Source organism: Rattus norvegicus, chromosome 5, assembly GCF_021556685.1.
Source record: "Rattus norvegicus strain SHRSP/BbbUtx chromosome 5, alternate assembly SHRSP_T2T, whole genome shotgun sequence".
Taxonomy (NCBI): Eukaryota; Metazoa; Chordata; class Mammalia; order Rodentia; family Muridae; genus Rattus; species Rattus norvegicus.
Window position 1 is genome coordinate 55,727,239 of NC_141538.1, and position 18,102 is coordinate 55,745,340.

At 37.4% G+C, this 18,102-nt stretch overlaps 1 protein-coding gene and 1 non-coding gene across 16 annotated transcripts in view; one reads left to right on the plus strand and one right to left on the minus strand.

The window, feature by feature from the left end:
• Lingo2 (leucine rich repeat and Ig domain containing 2) overlaps window positions 1-18,102 on the minus strand; it is a 1,315,053-nt gene that overhangs the window by 86,848 nt on the left and 1,210,103 nt on the right.
• Window positions 3,230-3,339, plus strand: U6l1 (U6 spliceosomal RNA like 1). The gene has a single exon (XR_015621487.1). It is a non-coding gene; the product is annotated as a U6 spliceosomal RNA (small nuclear RNA).

An 18,102-nucleotide genomic window follows, 5' to 3' on the forward strand; every position in this document is an offset into this window, starting at 1 on the left:
GCATAGTTAAGAAATCCTATGAAAGACAGCTCTTACACTGAGTTATGTATTTTTGAACTCATGTTTTCAGAGTTCTTTCTCAGGGTCTTAATGGATGTTCTGAAGATCTCAGCATTACAGAGATACATTCTCACTTGCCCAAATCACAGCCTTTCCAATTATAATGAAGTCATCAACCTTAGCAGGGACATAAAGCAAAATATATACATTATTATATAAACAAGCCCCATGACCAGCTACTATCAACAATGGTGGAGGTTCTGCTGGCTCTGCTTCAGTGGTGGAAATCTTTGTCACACTGTCCCTTGTGCATCATGCCGGGATTGGCACATGTGATTATCATAGGATTGCAGAATATTCTTTTTCTTTAACGTCTTCTAAAACTTGTTGAGTCTTTCATTTGCAAACTTTATAACTATCCAAATCCATTCTCCCCTATATTCCTTAGTAGATTGATTTGGAACGTCCCTAGAAAAGGGAATTTAACTCTTGTTGCCATCATGTAAAATGAATCATATTTTTTATAATCTGATTTATCATATCTGTAAGATCATGACTATCTCTTCACTAATTATAAGAGTTTCTAAAGTTCTGCTTAATTGCCTTTGGACATGTGATCAAAGGCTTATATAGGTTGTCCGTGGATTACCATTTAGTGATTAAAAAGGATTTACTTATTGAAGTCAAGGTTCTAGTCTTCTGCACCATCCTTATGAAAGTCCATTCAATCATAGTAGGGAGAGTGCTGAGTATGTGTTTTTGCAGGACTTTACTTGACTTCACATTCCTGAAAGAATTCTAATGGCACCAGCTTCTCTTTGCTGCAACCCAACTCTTCTTTGTGACATCTCCATAATGCTTGTCACAACCGTTGTTCTAAACACCCTCTTCAAAATGAACTCAAATGGCTTTCATCTGGAATTTGTAGATTTCTCACGTGATTAATTTGATCATAGTTTCCACTCACTACTTCTCTAGATAATATTTAGTTATATCTTAAGGACACATCACTACATTCTTTTATGATGTTTGCATGAAAAAAATCAATTTGAAGTGGGCTATGAGAAGAAATTTCTTTAAAGTCCTGTTGTTTTTCTCTGATCCTCAGTTTTGGAAGATAACTACAGGTATATGAAAAAATCAATTCCCAGGCTCCACTGTGGCTTGGACTGCATAATTAAATCAAGAAGAATGTCCTAGCATATACTTTTCTTGAAAGGACTCTAGAACAATTGGTATTTATTGCTGGTGATAAGCATTTTTGAGTAGCAAATGCTTTGCCAGTTTTAGAGCTGTATGTTGCTATTACTTTAACATCAGATATCTAAGCTTTGCTTCTTCAGTCTCCATACTTTACAGTAAATAATATTTTTCACATAGAGAGTGTCCTATTTTTGTATATCATTGATGACTCTCCCCTTTTTAACTCTTCATATTTCAGACACATCTTCCCCTTTGTCCCCAAATCTGAGTTATTATATAAGAACCCCAATGTAGAGTGCCAACATTTGGCTTCATGATTATTGATTTCCAACGATTACCAAATACAGGTGTCCAAGTGTGGCAGACAAGAAGATGTTGACAATATCTCTACCACTAATTTCATATCATTAATACTCTCTTTCCATTTTGAAGCCTACGTGTTGCTTTGTGGAAAGGTGCTTGTCTGCTAATATGAAACAGGCTTTCCACAAAGAAATTCCAATTCTTCATTATTCATAAAGATTTCATCTTGGTGATGGAAATCACTGAAGTCAAGAATGTATAGTGCCTTTATCCTCTGAACAGATGACAAGGTTTTAACAAAGAATGAGGTTGTTAAGTGAAAGGGTATTTCTAGTTAAAAAATGAGGATTTCAATGTGGCCCTTTTATTTTCAGTTCTTTTTCAGTTCTTAGGCATACTCCGCCCTAGTAAGCTGAAGAGTATATGCCCTGGGAGTCTTCTCTCTCTATTTCTTCAAATCTGACATCATACAGACCTGAAATTACAGTGTGTTAATGTGCAAGCCATCTTTAGATACACGAACACAGTTGGTGTGCTTCAGCATCAGGAAAATTATTCTGTAAAATTAGCCTACTGAGCTGGAAGAAAAGAATGCTCGCCAAAGGGGAGGAGGGTGACCAAAATTGTAATCACTAATGGATTTTAATTATAATTGTATAATAGTCTCTTGACAGAAGTACTCCTCATTGTTTTGATAATTTCTGCGACTGGTCCATTAGTCCTCTGCACACTTACACAAGCAGCTAAACTACAATGCATAAGAATGTGAAACTAGCATCTAACTGCACTCTAGAGCTCTGAATTAGATCAATTCAATGGTATGGATCTCACTGTTTTCTATTGGCAAATACTTGGAATCTGAGAAATGACAAGTAGTTTCTATATCATGTCTTAAATTTCCTGTCCATCATCAAGAATATATCAATAAATATCAATCTACTGAATATATCTCAGTAGATTAATATGCACATGTCTTATACATGTTATATATATATATATATGTATATGTGTGTGTGTGTGTGTGTGTGTGTGTGTGTGTGTGTGAATGTATGTGAGTATACTTTATGGCTTTCTGCCTCTATGGCAAAATATTAAATTGCTTTTATTGATTTACATGGCAGTTATATGCTAAAGGTTTTGTATGAGATAATTCTCTGAAAAAAGTGTTTTTGAGACTCTAAGTATATGTTAAAATTTGAAACTACTACATTGAAGAGGCAAATACTATATGAAAATTAAAATAATCACATAGTTGAGAAATTTCAATAATTAATTGATAATAGGCTTATAAGCTGTATTAATCTTATAAAAACTATTATATAGAACATTGAGATGTTTTAATTCAAAACACACTTGAGTTTTCTATGACTTTCTCACAAAATAACAATTGACTAACCCTTAACAAAACTGAAAAATTTTCAGTAGAAATTAACTTTGGGGTGGTAGATATAATAGAAAATTTCTCTCACTTGAACTTAATGATCTTATTCATCTCACATCAATGATTAAATAAGCCATTTATTACAGTAAGAATTTTGAGACATTTAAGATAAGGCTTTGCTCCTGCATACAAAAATCCATACATATTTTCAACAATCCAATTAATAATTATTAAAACTTTTACTATCAATCCACATAGAATTAAAAAGTAAAGAAAATTTTAACTAATCCATTGTACTGCTAGGTACATGAATACTAAATGATCAATGAAAGTATTAGTTTGGTGCATGCTTCTGCAGGACATATACTAAAATTTACCAATTTGTACAGAGAAGATTAGCATGGCCCCTGTGAAAGCATGACACATAAATTCGTGAAGTGTTACATATTTTTTAAAAAAGGTAATAGTTTGATGTTTAGATAAAAGGAGTGAATCATTCATCTTTCTTCTGTCTTTCAATTCTGTATATTTCAGGTTGACTAGCTAAATTTCCTTATTAGATTTTGCTTATGATATTGGAAAAGTTTCACAAAATACTCAAGAGAGGAAGTACAGAGACAAAGTGTGAAGCAGAGACTGAAGGAAAGGCCATCCAGAGACTGCCCCACCCAGGATTCCATCCCATGTGCAGCCACCAAATCTAGATACTATTGCGGATGCCAAGAAGTGCTTAATGACAGGAACTTGCTGTCTCCTGAGAGGCTTTGCCAGAACCTGAGAAATACAGAGGTGGATGCTTGCAGTCAACCATTGGACTGAGCATGGGGTCACCAATAGAGGAGTTAGAGAAAGGACTGAAGGATCTGAAGGGGTTTGCAACCCATAGGAAGAACAACAATATCAACCAACCAGACATCCTAGAGTTCCTGGGGACTAAACCACCAACCAAAGAATACACATGGAAGGATCCCTGGCTCCATCCACATATGTAGCAGAAGATGTCCCTTTTGGACTTCCATGGGAGGAGAGGAACTTGGTCCTGTGAAGACTCAATGGTCCAGTGTAGAGAAATGCCAAGACAGGAAGGCAGAGGTTGGTGGTTGGATAGGGAACACGCTCATTGGAGCAGGGGAATAGGGGATGGGATAGAGTGTTTCCAGAAGAGAAACTAGGAATGGGGATAACATTTGAAATGTAAATAAATAAAATACACCCCAAAAATCCAAAAAAAAATTCAAAGGGTTCTTCATTCGTTTTAAACATTTACCTATCATACATAGTAGATATAATTATGAATTTTACTAAATATTTCTGATTCAGTAGTGAGTTAAAGTGATTGGACATTGATTAAACAAAAGCAGGTCCTGTGAGCACACATTATAAATTGTGCTGAACATTATTGAGGGAAAGTAAATGAATACCTGCACAAAAGATACTCTGTTAGGAATGTATTCAGGGAATCTATATATACACTGATGATCAAGGTTGTTTTTTTTTCATTTGATCTTAATTTCATGACCGCTGACCTTTATGTTTTAGTTTTAATTTGTTTCTTCCACTGCATTCTAGTTGACGTCTATGATAAGTTTAGTTTATTTCCTTTAGATTCCAAATACGACCAAAAGTTACATTAATCCTGGCAATTGATTCAATGGAATGTGATTAGGTAGCTCAGTTAGCAGAGGCATGGTTTAATGTCCAGGAGTTTTGAGGTAATTCTCACCCTTCCTAAACATTCATGTCTGAAGACTGAGGTACAACATGCTTTTATAAATATTTCATTTCCTGGGTTGTTTCGATGATGCTCTTAAATCTAAGACTAATGACATGTACCTAAAAAGCACATTACTTTCATTTGGGTCAGAGCCATTAGGATGAGAATCAGCATGTTCAAGCTTATGGTACCTAGCAATACTTTTATTCCCTTTATATTTAGTAATGGGTTCGCACATGTATGCTGTGGTGGTTTGAATGAAAATGGCCCCCATAGGCCCATAGGGAATGGCACTATTGGCAGGTGTGACCTTGTTTGATTAGCTATGGCCATTTGGAGGAGGTATGTGACTAGGAAGTGGGCATGAGCTTTCAGAACCTAAGCCAGGTCACATAGCTCACCATTACTTCCTGCTGATGGTGGATTAAGTTGTAGAACTCTTGGTTCCATTTCCAGAACCATGTCTGCCAGCATCCCTCCATGATGATAATGGACTAAACTTCTAAACTATAAAGTCAGCCACAGTTAAAATTTTTTTTTAGTATTTTATAATATAGATTTTTATTGTTCCAAGCATCTAGCATTAAGAATCAGGTAGTAGATTACTAAACAACTTACCATACTTACCATACTCAGTTTGCAATAATATACATGCAATAATATACACTGACAATTTTATGTAACAAGTGAGATATTCTTAGTTATAAGGCATACTGTCATTTGTATATGCATTGTTCTCATATATTGTTCTTGTCTAGCGATATTTATTATAGTTCAGATGAACTTTTTATCATTTTCTATGAAACGTTTTTATTGGATATTTTATTTATTTAAATTTCAAATATTATCCTTTTTCTCAGTATCCCCTCTGGAAACCCCCTATCCCAGTTCAGACCCCCCATTCTATGAGAATGCTCCCTGACCCAGCTACCCACTCTTTCCTGCCTCCACACCCTAGCATTCCCCTATACTGGAGCATCCAGCCTTCACAGGACCAAGGGCCTCTCCTCCCAATTAATGCCTGACAAGGCCATTCTCTGCTACATATGCTACTGGGGCCAACAGTCACTCCATGTGTACTCTTTGGTTGGTGGTTTAGTCCCTCAGAGCTCTAGGGGTTGGTTGATATTGTTATTTTTCCTATGGGTTGCAAACCCCTTCAGCTCCTTCAGTTCTTTCTCTAACTCCTCCATTGGGGAATCCATGCTCAGTTCAATGGTTGACTGCTGGTATCCACCTCTGTATTTTTCAGGTTCTTGAAGAGCCTCTCAGGAGACAGCTATATTAGGTTGCTGTCAGCAAACACTTTTTGGCATCTGCAAAAGTGTCTGGTTTTGGTGACTGTATATGGGATCCCCAGGTGGGGCACTCTCTGGATGACATTTCCTCCAGTCTCTTCTCCACATTTTGTCTCTGTATTTCCTCCTGTGAGTATTTTGTTCCCTCTTTTAAGAAGGACTGAAGCATCCATATTTCGGTCTATCTTTTTCTTGAGCTTCATGTGGTCTGTAAATTGTATCTTGCATGTTACAAGCTAATATCCACTTCTCAGTGATTGCATACCATGTGTGTTCTTTGTGACTGGGTTACCTAACTGGAGAGGATATTTTCTAGTTCCATCCTTTTGCCTAAGAGTTTCATGAAGTCATTGTTTTTAATAGTTGAGTAGTATAAATGTACCCCACTTTCTGTATCCATTTCTCTGTTGAAGGACATATGGGTTCTTTCTGGCTTCTGGCTATTATAAATAAGGCTGCTATGAACACAGTGGAGAATTTGTCCTTGGTATATGCTGGAGCATATTTTGGGTATATGCCCAGTAGTGATATAGCTGGGTCCTCAGATAATACTATGTTCAATGATTTCAGGAACTGACAGACTGACTTTCAGAGTGGTTGTACCAGCTTGCAATCCCAGCAACAATCCAGGAGTGTTCCTCTTTCTCCACATCCTTACCAGCATCTGTTGTCACCTGAATTTTTGATCTTAGCCATTCTGACTGGTGTGAGGTAGAAGCTCAGGTTTGTTTGGATTTGCATTTCCCTGATGACTAAGGATGTTGAACGTTTATTTAGGTGTTTCTTGACCATTGTATATTCCTCAGTTGAGAATTCTTTGTTTAGCTCTGTATACCATTTTTTAACAGGGTTATCTGATTCTCTGAGGTCTAACTTCTTGAGTTCTTTCTATATATTGAGTATTAGCCCTCTATTGGAAGAGTTGCTATGGTCATAGTGTCTCTTCATAGCAATAAATTCCTAAATAAAGCACATGGCTAATCTCATCAGAGTTAGTGAGAATATGGGGAAAAACCATTGAAAAAGAAAAGATGGCTTTCTTACTTGGTCTGTTCACTGAGGTGAAATTCAAAGATCATCAATGTAATATTTTGAAGACATGTAAAAAGCATATTGTAGACTGAGATTGTAGATCAGTGGTGTAACACGTGCCTAGCATGCATGATGTCATAATTTCAATGTCTGACTGCCAGGAAAAAAGAGTATTGTGGTTAATAATATAATCAAATATAGTTAACCTGTGAGTAAAACCATACCAACTAAACAAGCCAGATTCACCAAATTTGAAAGAGTTCATCTGGAAGTAATATGGTTATGTCTGATTCCTATTTATTTATGTATGATTATACTTATGTTATGAATTTTTCAAAACCAGTTTTCTTTAGGACTACAAAAACATTAAAATATTTTCTAAAAGTTAAAAGGATAATTTTAGTTGTCAGTTCTCTCAGCTCTTTGGTTAATATCACCAGTTTGTGAATATCATTTGGTGAGTTCTGCTATATCCTTGGATGTCAGGTTTGGCTTGACAAGTGAGGAGATTGATAGAGTAAACTCTAACTAGTCTTCAGAAACATTAGAGGGCATTTGTTAAAAATAAGGTTCTGAAGAACACCTAAGACCAGCCAGAATAAGATCCTCTAGAAAGAAACCTGACAAATTACTCTAGGGATTCATCGACTTGGGCAAGACAGAAACACTAGAATTGGGGGTCCTAGTTTTCATTTATCTTACTGTAACAAATACTCTAAAAATGTTTGCATAGAGGAATAGGGGCTTGTTTGGCTTACACTGCCAGTTCCCAGTCCTTTATTGTAAGGAAGTCAAGGCAGGGATTGAAAGTATCACATCTTCACTTAAAAGGAGAGAATTTACACGCTTGACTCCTTGGCTCATTTTAGCTAGCTTTCTCCACTTTTATAGAGTCAACCCTGCCATGGGAACACAGTGTAGCCATTCTAGCTCTTCAGTTAAAAAATTTCCCCCACAGACATGCTCCCAAGTGAAATATAATCTGGAAAATTTCTCAACTGAGTCTCTTTTCCCAGATAACACTACGTGTGTCCAACTGACAGATGAATGTGAGTGACAAATAGTAACAGTCACCTCCATACTTAATGCAATCTTTATGTTATACATCCTGTATATTTATACTCTGGATCACTGGTTCTCAATCTTCTTCATGCTGCAATCCTTTATATAGATCCTTATGTTTTGATGATGCCCAGCCATTCCATTGCTATTCATGACTGCAATCTTGCTACTGTTATGAATCATGGTTTAAATATCTGAAATACAGGATATCTGCTATGCTACCCCCGTGAAAGGGTCATTAGACCCTGGAGTTGTGACCCAGAGGTTGAAAACAACTGCACTAGTTCCTTTTATCAATCTTACTGGGAGGGCAGGACAGCACTTGAAAGAACTGAGAATGAATACTCAGCATAGATGCCTGTAGTATACAAGTATGTACACATATGGGAATATTTTATCTTCTTAAACATTTATCATCTCTGTAAGGTTAAAACGTTTACTTTCTCCCTTTCCTGCCTTCAGAAGTAATTAGCATGTTCTCTAAATACTCTGCAGCAATAACACTGTGCAATCCCATACTAGAGTGTCTTACTCCTGTCTGGTGATACTAAGTATCACTTCTCTGCCTTTTCTCATCCTTGTCCTCTCGCTCTCCCTGGCTTCCGGGATACAAGCATCTGATGGTTCAAATTGCACTGTAAATGCCATTTTCACTATATTGTACAAATTATTAAAAATACTTTCATTCCGTTCAGTTGAAAATAGTTACTGTTACATATCTTTTCCTCGACTCAGTGTTATAGTTAAATGTCTGTGGTTTAATTTTAAATAATTTTGTGGCTTTTTTTCCCTCCCAGCTATTCCTTTTGCTCATTTCTGCTTTAATTCTATTGTGGCCTGAGACAATAATATATTTTCTATTATTTTAAAGTTGGGGAGATTTTCATGCAGCAGTGTGGCCTAACTTGGTGATGGTTGTGTGTTAGCCTAAGAAGGTGGCACCTTTGATTCTGGAAGCAGGGAGCTTTCTCAAATGTCAACCAGGACAAATTAGTAGTGCTCTTGATAGCAACTATCTTCTAATTGATTTTCTTTCCTGTTCGAGCTATCAATTTTTAAAGAAGTCTGTTAATGTTTCCAAATATAATGATGGATTTGTCAATGTCTCCTTGCTGTTCTGTGAGCTGTGACCTCATTGGTCTTCCTGTGGGTTTGTTTTATACATTTTTGAATTGTATTCTTGGAGAAATGCCCAATGTATCATGAGGCAATGTTTTCCTTTATCCCTGATAATCCTGTGTGCTTTGAAATTAATTATCTTTATTTGAAGTAGGATGACTCGTTTGTCATAATTATGGAAGTTTTTTCCTCCCTTCACTTTTAACCCAAATTTTGACCTGTAAATTTGGTTTCTTACAAATATCATAGAATCATTGACTTGGGTCTTGTTTTCTCTTTATGTATGTATGTATATATATATATATATATATATATACATGCATATATACATATATATGTGCATATATATGTATATATGCATGTATATCTTTGATGATCTTTGGTCTTTATTATGGTGTTTCTTTGTTCAGCCATAAACTATTAAAGCAATTACTTATCTCATCAAGTTTCATATTCACCGTGTTTATAACTGTCTTTACTCTATCTTTTAAAAGCATGTCTTATCACAGGGTCCAGGCTAACATCTTGCAATCGGTCCTCTGAGTGCTGGAATGTCCTACGATATTCAGTCTCTCTTTCACTTATTACAGTTATTCTCAGCTCTTTTGATACTTTCTTTGCATTTAATTGAGGGTTTTATACAATGCCCCTTAATATTCTCTATTCTAATAAGCAATCTTTTCTCATAAAATTCTCACTTAAAACATTATTAATACAAATATTTGAACTACTCTAAGCAGATCTTTAAAGAACACAGTGCTATTTGATAGGTTCTGCAAGTATTTTTAATAGAATATTTACAATTTATCTCTTCCATACATATGGCGCTCCCATAATTCGTCTCACAAACCCACAGGCTACAATCTCAAAATATGCAGCTGCTTTTTGAGCACCAATTAAGAATAAGAAAATAAAGCCTTGAATTCACTGTGTAGATGAGGATGACCCTGAACTACTGATTTTTTTTTTTACCTCTCCCTCCTGAATGCCAGGATAACAAGCGTGCACCACTATATCTGTTTTATGCAGTGTCAGCAAGTGAACCTAGGGCTTTGTGTGTGTGTTGCACAAGCATTCTACAAGCTAAGCTACCTCTGAAGTCCTGTGGCTCTTCCTGTCTCTAATTTTTTTCTAACCACCATCCTGGGATTCTTTTCAATGATTTTCCTTTCATGTTTTATTTTCTGTAGTATCAATATAATATGGTTAGGTAAAAGTTTTTTATTTTTTTGAATTGGAGTTTCTTGGGTCTGAACTATGGTCAGTAACTATTATTTGTGAGAAGTTTCATTGCTTTGCTTATTTCTTGTTTTTTAATTATGCTTCCTGTCTCTTTTGACTTATTCCATTATTCGTGCATAAACCATTGTATTTTTCATTTATGTCTCTCAGTCTTTGCATTCTGGTTTGCAAGTTTTTATTGACCCATCTCACAGATTCCTGGATTCTTAATGGTTTGTTGAGAAGTTCACCAAAATCGGTCTCCTTTTCTGTCATTAAATATAATCGTTGAGTCTTCCCATCTCCATTTCACTGACGACATTGTGCATTTGTTCATGCATGCTTTCTATGCATTCCATGGGGCATTTAATACACAGTGCTAGCTGAGTCCCGTGCCTTCTTGAATTTCAAAACCCACATCTGAGTGATTCCGATTATTGCCTCTGCCTCTTCAGATTATAAGACTGCTTGCTTTTTTCTTCTTCCATATTTGGAAATGGTCTGTTAAAAACTGGACACATCGGATTAGGAATGAGGAGTTGAGGTAAATAACCTCTGCCTATGTTTTTACTGTTGGCCTGGTGAAGAGTTTGAGTGGGTTTGATGTTTGGTGTACTGTTTTAGTCACCAGAGACTTTTAAATCCTTTCAATCTATGTCTTTTTGTATACACTGCCCTTAGTTCAATAGAGCCCACTGCCATGACTCAATGACAAGGTATGGGAAGAAAAACTTGCACACATATCTATTTTTAATGGGCATGTATATCTTAGATATTGGCCTCTACAAATATTTCTTGGTTTCCTCACATTCGGGAAAAATAGGGAGGCCAACTGCAGTTGAGTCAGAGAAGTGAGTGTCCTTTCTCTGGAATGAGGAGGCTCTGCTTCTATTTTTTCTTGATAATGAACATTTGTTATGAAAATGCTCTGAGCACATTTCATAGTGTTTTTTTTTTCTTTCCTGCAAACCGCGGAGTTTGTATTTTCTGTCTATTCAATGCTACTAACTGGTAAGTTTTAGAGAATCTAAAGTATGAGCTCCCTGAAAACATAGCACTCCAAATCTACCACTGAACTTTCCCTACTAGTTTCCAGAGCATCTTCCAGGTAAGGTGAGGTAAGCAGCTCTCAGTTGTAAGCCTCTGGATTCATCTCTTTTCAGTATTTTTGGTGGGTGAGGTGCTGATGGTTCCAGTTTGTTTTGTGTCTTCAATTTTTTCACTGGACCATTAGACTCCATTGGTCCTCAGATATTCTGCCTTTCTTCCTGTGAGAAGTCACCTCTTTTAACCACATTAAATACTGGGACTAAAGATGAAAGCAGGTCTCCTCTGAGCTCTGCACTCCTCTACTTTTCTGAGTGAATCTGCATGACTTTTGAGCATTTACGAGTTTTCATTGCTATTGCCTATAATTGTGATAACTGTGGTCTAAATAGAGCAGCCACCCCAGTAGGCATGAAGAGCTGTATCTAATACATCCAAAGTGCCTAGTGGGCTAACAGCTGACCCTGCATTGCAAAAGGAGCCTAGGAAGCCTGAAGGCCAAGCTTATCAATTATGGCCTTCCTGTAAAAGTAGTTATAGCTCTTCCAAGCTCAGCATGCTGGGTGTATGAATGAGTTTGGTGCCCCAGAATTCCTTTATACTATTAAAACATAACAGAATAAAAAGGCCCAGCAGAGTGCCTTTTCAGATCCTGCCTTCCTCTCCATCCTCACTTTCTGGTAAGGGTAGGGCATCCTTTATTGCATTGCCTGCTGGCTTCTGCCTGCCCAGCTGCCTGGCTTGATAGCTTACATTTGAAAGCAACAAGTGGGTCTCCATGTTCCATAATTAATGTACAACCCACACTGTTCTGGGAGGTGGCAAATGTGAATGTGAGCTAGAGTGCTGGAGAGTAGACTCGTGTAAAGCAGCCAGCTTCTGCAACATGCAGTCAAATTCTGGGGCTAAGAGGGGCATTTCAGCGGTGTCCCCTTAGCTCTGAAACATGAGTCATGTCTGGGGCAGGTCGGTGGCTATAGAATCTGGTAGTATTTCTGGCACTGCACCAGCAGCAGGCAGCTTCCATTTGTTTTATTGCCTAGCACCAGACCAGAATCGTTTATTATGGCTCAAAGGCAGCAATCATTTCATATAATGTGAGGATTTTTTTCACTCAATTATTTTCATGCTTTGGGCTGATGAGAATAATAATCATGTGTTGATTACTGGTATCTTGACTGATGATAGTTAGAAATGCAGGTCACTGCTCATTCCTAACTGTTTCTCCCAGAAATACTAAAGGTGATGATTTCAAATCTCTTTCAGAGAACGCTTTTCCATCCCAAAGTTTCTGATGCCAAGAAGACAGTCCAAGATAATTTTTCAGGGGTCCCCAACTCCTGCAGTCTGCACTGATTTGTTCTAAAGAGACAGACATACATAATTCATGTCCTGTGCATTGTGGGGTTTGGCCATTGAAAATACTATCTCTTCTCTGGCAGTGCTTTGCAGGAACTAGCTACAATAAACATTTCATACCTCAGTGGACACCCTTTTCTCAGCTAATAGAAGCCTGACTTAAATGCAGACTTCATCATGAGAGGAGTGTGTTTAATAGTGGATTCAGCTAAGCATTTTTTCCCTTCCAAAGCATAAAATGAGCTTATTATCAGTATCAATAGTTGGTTTTTCTCAGAAGGAGTCAAGGTGTGAAGGGGCATGAAAGGGAAATTAAATTGAAACTCTTGGTGGTTTCATGGTTGGAGGCCAGTTTAGAACTCAAACTCTAATAAATGCTTTTTGAACTAGCCAGGGGAATGGTAAGGTCAGAAAGCCCAGAGGTTTGAAGGGAGGTGTCAGGGCTGGCCTTTCCATGGGGAAGGCAGAGGACTGAGGGTTTAGGGACTGATGGTAGCTGAATTAAGACAGTGAGATGAAGTACACAATGTACAAGGAAAGCCAGCGCGGTCTTTTAAAAGCTCAGCTCCTATCTGTATGTACTCTACTGGCTTTGCATCTTACATGGACTGAAGGGCAAGGAGTCCAAATGATGAGCTGGGTATCCTCTTTCAGCATCCTTTTACTCTTCTTCATCATCCTCCTTCGACTGAGCCCTTGCTCTGCTTCCACATAAACATACAACTTTACCTGAGGAAAACCTACTCACAGAATTCACTTCGAACACTGTTTCCTCAGAGAATGTTTGTGGTTACCAAGCCCACTGCTGTCATCACTGTGTTAAATGTGCAAGCACACACACTCTCCTTGTTTCTATTACATTTTCTATTATTTATGTCATTTTTTTCATGTGTTTCCCCAAATTTGACTGAGTTCCTTAAGGGCATCTGAATTACTGTTGTAGCTGCTTAGGGCCATATGAATCCTCTAAAGATTTATTAATGAGATGAATGAATGAACGAGCAAATGAATGAAAGAAAAATTATTGATTTTCAAGTATTTAAGCCATAAAAGCTACCTGCATAACTTGTTATAACATAATTGTCTGAGTCACTAAAAGTTCAGATTTGTGGACCTGGGTCTGGACATTTGCATTTCTTAAGAGTTTTCAGATGATGTCAAAAACCACACTTGGAGTACTGCACAGTAGTGGCTAGCCCCTGCAGTACAGTACCCATGCACATTCTAGATTCACTTTTGCAACTAATAACCTGGAGCTTCTTAAGCAGGTCTTTCAATGTTCATTCTAGTCATGATACATTCTACACCTACTTTCATGGGTAGATTGCCTGTCTGTCTCCACTTGTTGCCTTTTCTGTGTTTCCTTCCCTTTTTTTTGTATACTTTTTTAAAAAATGTTTTATTAGATATATTTCTTTAATTACATTTCAAATGTTATTCTCCTTCCTGGTTTCCTGTCCATAATGACTCAGTGGTTAAGAGCACCGACTGCTCTTCCAAACATCCTGAGTTCAATTCCCAGCAACCACATGGTGGCTCACAAGTATCTGAAATGTGATCTTATGCCCTCTTCTGGTGTGTCTGAAGACAGCTACAGTGTACTCATATAAATAAAATAAGTAATTCTTTAAAAAATTTGTATACTTTTTTAATTGGGTATTTTATGTATTTACATTTCAAATGTAGTCCCCTTTCTAGGTCCTCCCTTGCTTCTATGAGGATGCCTCCCTTCCCACCCACTCACTCCCACTTCAACTCAACACCCTGGCATTGCCCTATGCTGGGTGGATAGCTATAGAGTAACATTTCCATCACTATAACAGCACTTTTATCTTGGGCTTGGTTCCCACTTTCTGTTCCCCCAAAATCATTCACTTACTTAATTACTAATATTACCTGACTCGAAACTCAACATGACTATGCTTTGCTTTCCTCTAAATTCATAATCTGTAACTTCTCCTGTGTGCTTTTTCCTCTGGTCAAAATTCATGGTTCAATTCTTCAGAGCTTATTGGCTGTCCATCATTCTTGACAGGCTGTCAACTGCACAGGGACAAGGACTGTGATATTTCTGTCCAGGTAAACTAAGTGTAATCCCAGTGTTAACTATATTATCAGACATTTCTGACAGACAGGTAAAGTCACTGAATATGAGGAATTCTTTCCTATACAATAATGACGATCATTAAAAGTTTGTAATGGGAATTACTGGAAACTCATATTCTTCTAATTGCTTTAGACATCAATTTATTTAATCCTTAAGCAACAGATGCCTATTTTACAGATATGTAAATTGAGGTTCAGAGAAGTTTGGAAACATACTCAAGGTGTCTTCAGGGATGAAGTGATTTAAACCACTAGTTCCCAACCTGTGGTCTGCTTCTTCTTTGGGGTTTGAATGGGGTCACATATCATATATTTTGCATATCACATAATAAAAGTAGTAAAATTATAGTTATGGAGTAGCAACAAAAATAATTTTATTGTTGGGGGCCACCACACCATGAAGAATTGTATTAAAGGAGTACAAGCATTAGGAAGGTTGGGAATCATTGATTTAAACACAGAAATTTGGCTATAGGAGTTTTAGATCTTCTCTTTCATGCTGTAGTGCATGAGGTGTGATCCAGAAAATGTGGATTACCTAGAATTAGTATTATCTAGAATGCTAAGAAACTTTGTGTCTATGTCATTTTACTGAGCTACATGTAATTACACAACATTATTGACAAGCTTCCATGGGTAGAGAGCTGTGGAAAACACTTTGGAAACCAGATGAGATGCAGCTTAAAGTACTTACTTCCTAGACATAGAATTGGATGATACACAATTTTCCAGTTTCTTAGTGATGTAAACTTGGTCCAATCACTCAACATTTCTGTCTGGCAAGTAGTTTAGTGGTAGATCACTTGCCTAGCATGCACAAGGTCCTCAGTTTGAGACACAGTACCCTAAGATGGCCTCTGACTTTAACAAAATGTTTCCTCAATATGTTCAAGATAAAATAAGAGAAGGTCTATCCGGTATTTGCTGTGGTGGGAGAAATGGGTTCTGATGATGCCAAGTAGTCTTGGTTTCTGCTCTTGGGCTTGCCTCTTACCACCTGGTAATCTTTGGTGTTAGTTGGTCTTGCTGTCTCTGACTGGAGCTTGTACCTCCTGGGGGGCTGTGAGCCTGTGATCTTAGGAATGAGAGGTCTCCTGGGAGACCAGCTCTCTCAGGGCAGGTTTTAGACCCTAAAGCTGTGGGACAGATGGAGACCAGAAGAGTCCTGTCCTAGGCTGCCCTGTGGCTACTGCAGATATCCCAACACACCAGAAAAGCAAGATGTGGATTTAAAATAACATCTCATGATGATGGTACAGGACTTTAAGAAGGACATAAATAACTTCCTTAAAGAAATACAGGACAACGGGACAACACAAGTAGAATCCCTTAAGGGGGAAACACAAAAATTCCTTACAGAATTACAGGAAAACACCACCAAACAGGTGACAGAATTAAACAAGACCATCCAGGATCTAAACATCCAGAATACAAGAGACTGAAGAGAGAATCTCAGGGGCAGAAGGTACCATAGGAAACATTGACACAATAGTCAAAGAAAATGCAAAAAGCAAAAAGGTCTTAGCCCAAAACATCCAGGAAATCCAGGACACAATGAGCAGCCCAAACCTAAGAATAATAGGTATAGAAGAGAATGAAGATTCCCAAATTAAAAGGCCAGTAAATATCCTCAATAAAATTATAGAAGAAAACTCCCCTAACCTAAAGAAAAAGATGCTCATGAACATACAAGAAGCCTACAGAACTCCAAACAGATTGAATCAGAATAGAATAGACTAGAGGGATTTCTCCAGTCACATATTAGTTAAAACACCAAATAAACAAAACAAAGAAAGAATATTAAAAGCAGTAAGGGAAAAAGGTCAAGTAATATTTAAAGGCAGACCTATCAAAATTGCACTAGACTTTTCAACAGAGACTATGGAAGCAAGTGAAAGATCTGTATGACAAGAACTTCAATTCTCTGAAGAAAGAAATTGAAGAAGATCTGAGAAGATGAAAAGATCTCCCATGCACATGTATCAGCAGGATTGATATAAGAAAAATGGCCATCTTGCCAAAAGGAATCTATATAATCAATGGAATCTCCATCAAAATTCCATCTCAATTCTTCATAGAACTAGAAAGAGGAATTTGCAAATTCATTTGGAAAACAAAAAACCCAGAAGAGTGAAAACTATTCTCAACAATAAAAGAACTTCTGGGGGAATCACCATCCTTGACCTCAAGCTATATTACAGAACAATTGTGAGAAAAACTGCATGGTATTCATACAGAGACAGGTAGATAGATCAATGGAATAGAATTGAAGACCCAGAAATGAACCTGTACACCTATGGACACTTGATATTTGAGAGATAAGCTAAAATCATACAGTGGAAAAAAGACAGCATTTTCAACAAATGGTGCTGGTTCAACTGGAGAATGTTGAAGAATGTAAATTGACCCATTCTTATCTCCTTATACAAAGTTCAAGTCCAAGAGGATCAAAGACCTCCACATAAAACCAGATACACTGAAACTAATTGAAGAGAATGTGGGGAAGAGCCTCAAACACATAGGCACAGGGGAAATTTCCTGAACAGAACACCAATGACTTATGCTCTAAGGAAAAGAATAGACAAATTGGACCTCATAAAATTGCAAAGCTTCTGTTAGGCAAAGGACACTGTCGTTGGGCAAAACAGCAACCCACAGATTGGGAAAAGATCTTTACTAATCCTACATCACATCGAGGGCTAATATCCAAAATATACAAAGAACTCAAGAAGTTAGACCCCAGAGAGTCAAATAACCCTATTAAAAATGGGGTACAGTGCTAAATGAAGAATTCTCAGCTGAGGACTACCAAAAGGCTGAGTAGCACATAAAGAAATGTTCAACATCCTTAGTCATCAGGAAAATGCAAATCAAAACAATGCTGAGATTCCACCTCACACCAGTTAGCATGGCTAAGATAAAAAACTCAGTTGACAGCAGATGCTGGTGAGGATGTAGAGAAAGAGGAACATTCCTCCATTGTTGGTGGGATTGCAAACTGGTACAACCACTCTGGAAATCAGTCTGGAGGTTCCTCAGAAAATTGGACATTCTGTTACCTGAGGACCCAGCTATACCTCTCTTGGGCATATACCCAAAAGATGCTCCAACATACAACAAAGACACGTGCTCCACTATGTTCACAGCAGCCTCATTTATAATAGCCAGAAGTTGGAAAGAAACCAGATGCCCTTCAACAGAGGAATGGATTCAAAAAATATGGTACATTTACAAAGTTGTGTACTACTCAACTATTA